This window comes from Pituophis catenifer, unplaced genomic scaffold (assembly GCF_029215685.1).
Source record: "Pituophis catenifer annectens isolate HBS135680 unplaced genomic scaffold, rPitCat1.0.hap2 SCAF_11, whole genome shotgun sequence".
NCBI classification, from domain to species: Eukaryota; Metazoa; Chordata; class Lepidosauria; order Squamata; family Colubridae; genus Pituophis; species Pituophis catenifer.
In genome coordinates this window covers 4627835-4633834 of record NW_027256891.1, presented here as the reverse complement: position 1 = coordinate 4633834, position 6000 = coordinate 4627835, and positions in this window count along the sequence as shown.

Below are 6000 nucleotides of genomic sequence, written 5' to 3'. Positions count from 1 at the left end.
TCCCCTATAGAAGTTGCAACCCACAGACTATGCTGGATTTGGAATTACTGCAAAAAGACTATTTCAAACATTCAAGCTAGCCTCTAATAACTGTCTTCCCCTTTTGACTAGGTAGACCCTAGCAAACACTTCATGTTACAACGGCACAGAAAATATTATTTACGACCATCATTGCATCCCCAGTCATGTAATGAAAATTTGGACACTTGGCAACTGGCATGTGTTTATGATGGTTGCAGCATCCACGGGACATCATTTCTGACCTTCCCCAAACCAGATTCTGACAAGCAAAGCCACTGGGGGAAGCCAGATTCTCTTAACAACTTCAATGAATCACTTAACAACAAAAAAGGTTGTAAAATCAGGCAGATGCTGAAGCTCAAATACTTTGGCCACCTAATGAGAAGAGAGGACTCCTTGGAGAGGATGTTTCCTGATGTTGGGAAAGATGGAAGGCAAAAGGAGAAGGGGACGGCAGAAGATGAGATGGTTAGATAGTGTCACAGACACGATGAACATGAATTTGGGCAAACTCTGGAAGACATTGGAGGATGGGGGGCCTGGCATCCTATGGTCCATGGGGACATGAAGAGTCGGATACGACTTAGCAACCAAACAACAACTGAACCTAAGAATTCTCTTGCTCCTGTTCGTTGTCCTGGTGGGTGCTGGAGAGCACTTCCAAAACCCTCTGCCTTTTCCTTGATTCCTAGGAATTTGCTACTTATTTCTCCAAGTCAGCCTTAACAAGGATGCTAAGTTTGAAATAGCTATACTAGTCTCCTTTTATTTCTTTGTTAGTAAATTTAAATTTAATGCAAAATAGTTTGTCATGGAAGCGACTGCCTGCGAAGGCTCCTGGACTGGGGCTGAAAGGCGAAAGCGGAAGCAGTTGCTCCGTCCCATATTTGGGTAAACCAGGTTGCCCTGATAGACTGGTCTCACTAGAAAAACACTTAACAAGGATGGTTCACCTGCCTGCCATTTTCTCAGTTCTCCTTCATCCACCTTGATGTTTCATTTATTAAAATAATTTTGACCTAGTGGGTCTACTAGGCAGCACATCAATTTAAAATTCAATCAAAAATTAGGAGAGCCATAAAAAGCAATGATGTATTTATGCCAGATGCCTAAATTAGTTGCTGAATTGATTTGTTTTCTGAGTGTGCAGTTTGTTGAGCTATAAACTGATGGAATGGCCTGGGCTCATTCCAACGGTAATCCACCCCCCCCACACACAAATTTTAATAGGCTTTAATTAACTGTAGCCACTATAAAGCTCACCTAGTTAAGTGTCTTGTACAAAACCAGCTAGGGATAAGGGATTGATACAAAATCAGCCAAGGTGGCAGAACTAAGGGAAAGCCTCCAAACTGCCTTAGCCAATTACTTAAAACTCAAGAATCGAAAAGAAAGGGGATATTTTCCCAGTTTTGGTGCTAATGCAAAGAAGTCCTTTCCTATTACACAATAGCAATAGCACTTAAGACTTATATACCGCTTCACAGTGCTTTACAGCCCTCTGTAAACCGTTTGGTTTACAGAGTCAGCCTATCACCCTCAACAATCTGGGCCCTCATTTTACCGACCTTGGAAGGATGGAAGGCTGAGTCAACCTTGAGCCGATCAGGACTCAATCCCGCTAGTAAAGTTGGAAGAGCTAGGTTTTTTAAGAGGCAGATGTAATTATTTGTTCCTAAGAGCACTCTATTTGATTTTTTTTTTTTTGAATAATCATTATATCACTTCCCATGAAGACAGCCCTGGAAGTGACAGAAGTTTGGGAAAAGGTGACATCTGGTGTCATCAGGAAATGGTGACAACTCCAACTGAAAGGGATAGTCCATTTGTGGAGGCTTAAATGGGACTAAGGATAAGAATATAAGCCATGTTTGAAGGCTTAGGCGGTTCTTCAGCTAATGTGACTGTGAAGCAATGAGTGTATTGCCCCAAAGGTGCTTTTTCAGGAGGCAACTGGACTTTCTTGTTTTTTCTTTTGAAGACGTTTTGCTTCTCATCCAAGAAGCTTCTCCAGCTCTGACAGGAGAGTGGGGAATGGAAGGATTTATACTCTACAATGAGTGTGCTGTTTCCTGGTCTGAAGGGGAAATGCAGAAATCCCATCTATTTGATTGGAAATATTTGACTCAAATATTTGACCAGGAAGTAATTCAATGGAACTGCATCTTCAGACTGAACCTTTGGAGCAAACCAGCAGATAGAACTGAATGACTTCAAAACTCAGATCCAATTTGGAGATTCAATGGATATTTTGAGCCTTAACAAACATACTTTTTGTCCATTGATTTGAAAATCCAGTTCAAACTATTAAGCTAAATTAAATTAAATGTATTTCCTAAATTGAGTTAAAATCCAAATTAAGTACAATGACAATAATCACTGAAGTTTTTAAAGAAGAGACTGGACAGGCATTCGTCCAGAATATCTAGACCAGAGTCTCCTGCTCAACCAGAGAGTTGGACTAGAAGACTTCCCTAATCCTTCCCAACTCTACCATTCTGTTACATCTGACCAATATGCCAAATTTAAATTTGATGAAGAGTTTCAGATCTCTATTCCATTCTCTGCTTCTATTTGGGGTTTTTAAGAGAGAAAAAAAAGAAGGACTAGCAAAATTCACAGTCAGAGAGAAGTACTAGATGAAAAACCAGACAAAGTGCTGCTGGCTTCAACAATAGTGCAGAAAAGAGACAGCACTGTGGTTATGTAATGGATTCATTTTTCATCCAATTACCAGAAGGAAAGAGGGGGTAAACTACTATGAACAAGAGGGAGAAGAAAAATTAAAGTTCCATGTTGCAAGTTGGACCTGAGAAGGATCCTATCTCCAAAAAGTACTCTTGCTTAATCCAGCAAGCAGATGCTATTCAGCCAAGCTGTAATTCCAACTGAACTAAATTAATCAGCTGTAGTTGGAAAAGGTATTTTAATGAAGAGAGAGAGAGAGAGAGAGGTTGAGAGGGAAAGGGAGAGAGAGAGAACTCATCTAAGTGATCACTTTGATCATGCTGCTTCTTATCCCCTCTAGGGCTTTAACTACTGAAGGTTTGTGTAACATGGGCCAGCATCTTTTTGGCAGTGAACATAGGGGACAGGCACTGTGGATAATTAGCAGGAAGCCCCGTGTTTCACGAACAGTCCCAGACTCAGGAATGTCATTTAGCAATAGTCATCTCTACATGGCTCATTCAGTCCTCAAATATCTGCAAATTTCCTTCCTTCCTTCCTTCCTTCCTTCCTTCCTTCCTTCCTTCCTTCCAATCTGCAGACATTTCTTTGCTTCTGGCACTTGGCTCTGCCAGTTCCAGAAATAACTTACATCGGAGAGGGGGAAGAGAGTAACAAAAATAAATAGGGCAGCCATAATGGCATGTTTGCAGCCAACATCTGACTTTGATGACACAACCAACATACCCAGGATGCGCTTGAGTTGCACCAAGGTTATTGGGATGTGTGCATTTCATTGGATGATGATCACCTCTGGTCCTTGAGACCACCCAAGAACACACCTCTCTCTTTCAAAGCTTTCCAGCCATCTGTAGCACTAGCTATATAGCACTTAGACTTATATACCACTTCACGGTGCCTTACAGACTTCTCTAAGTGGTTTACAAAGTAAGCCTCTTACCCCCAACAATCTGGGTCCTCATTTTATTGATGTCGGAAGGATGGAAGGTTATCATCCAGTTAGGATCAAACTCCTGGCAGTGGGCAGAGTCAGCCTGCAATACTGCATTCTAACCACTGTGCCACAACAGCACTGTAGCTACTGATTCACTCTTGAAATACATACTACAGTACGCAAAACAACGCAGGAGCTGGAGATTTTGTCAAAACACTTAAAGCAGTGCTGTGACGCCATAATGCTGATTTTATCACTCTGCTCCCCCTCTTTGATCACCCCTGAAGATCCTTCTGCTGCAGAGCTCCTTGGTCACTGGACCAATTAACGTGGATCCCCTTGAGAACTTTAACTAGACACAAGTATAGAGGAGTGGTTGAACTGCACACATCCTTGTCCAACCGTATTGCTTCTCAAAAGAGCAATACACCAACAATCCAATCTTTTTGCGTGCAGTTCTTTAAAACAACCTTCTGGCAAGGAAATGAAGAACATTGTCTTTGGAACCATTTTCCTTCCTGCCACACATTTTTGCCACCGAACCTTGCAAAGTTTTGACTCCAGCCTCCTCAGCCTGATTTGATTTTGAAATAGGATTTTTTTCCCTTCATTTTTGCTTTGGGTCCCATAGAATTGTCAGTAATTAATCAGTACAAAATTGACCTCCTGATCCTTATAGTTCATCGATATGTATAATCTTTTTTCTTTTGTGAACATTTTATACAAATAATTGGAGATAAAAAAAAAAAAGAAGTGAGAATCAACCTGACATTTTAAATAAACTTTTTCTTTCTCTTTTTCTGTTTATATAGATATAGATATATTTAAAGCCCACTATATAAACATCGTACAATATGAAATAATTACAAATTAATTCTGCTAAGCTACATAATCCTACGCAAGGGATGACTTCATAATTAATCACACAATATGCATAGCTTGTGCCTCCTTGCTATCATGGCTTCTTCTGTATCAGCTACATTACCCCCGTTCCCCAGCAATTCCTACTAATTGTCTGGTATTATTGTCTAATTATCCTTCTCTTAAAACCCAAAGGTATCTCAAGCAGATAGCAGTCTTTATACAGGTAGTCCTCGACTTACATCAGTTCATTTAGTGACCGCTCAAAGTTATAACAGTGGTGAAAAAAGTGACTTGTGACTATTCTTCATACAAGACCATTGCAGCATCTGCCTGATCACGGGATCAAAATTCCGATGCTTGGCAACTGATTCATCTTTATGACGGTTTCAGTGTCCCAGGGTCACGCGATTCATTCTGCCACTTTCTGACAATGGGGAAGCCAGATTCACTTTACAACCATGCGACTAACTTAACAACTGCAGTGCTTCACTTAACAACTGTGGCAAGAAAAGCCGTAAAATGGGGCAAAATTCACTTAACACTTATCAACAAAAATTTGGAACTCAATTGTGGTCGTATGTTGAGGACCACCTGTATCTTCAACTACTGTGACAACTTGCTGGGTTATTTCCTATGCCTGACCTATCTCAATGTTACAAATAATGATCTGGCAACTGGACTGAAGAATCTGCCTGATACTAAATCAGAATTTTTCAACCTTGGCAACTTTAACAGTAGTGGACTTCTACTCCCAGAATTCCCCAGCCAGCCTGGAGATGAAGGAACAGAGCCTTGGGTGTTCTACAATCCTTTTCCCTCTCTATCCAATCTTCCGCCATTTTCCCTACCCAATCTTGTACCTTGTCAATGAAGAAAATTACAGGCAGAGGATGGAATGTCAATCCTGCTCATCACGGGCAGGTGGTGCCACCGCTTTGTGGTGAAGATGACCTGAAGAATTCCACCGCCCTCTGCAGACTGGAGTAAGAGCAGATTGGATTGAGAAGATGGCAAGTGATCAGGGATGCAGGTGTGGCCAAAATCTAGGCATACTTTTCACAATGCTTCTTTCAGGGAGTTTCTGTCTATACATCTGTTCCTTGAAGGACTAGTGCAGGCTACATGGATCCCAATTCCTTGCTGGAGGTATGGAGAATTTTCTTGGACAAAAAGGGAACTTATATTTGGGGGAGAGGGGGGCTACAGCACAGCCTTCACTAACCTTCTTCAGAATAATCAGGTATCCATTAATGTACGGTAAATTCAACTATTCTCCCTTGGTTGACAAAGGCAAATTGCCAACCAATTTAGACAATATGTAGCAGTACCCCAAAAAATTGCATATGCCAAAACTTGAGAGACAGACGTTGTCCTTACCACTTCTCTCAGCAATGGAAACACTTTAGTTTATCTTGATTGTCAAAGGAGGAAAGCAGATTCTTCCTGTTATGCAAACTCTTGTATACTTTTGATTATAATCCGAGGGCAGAATT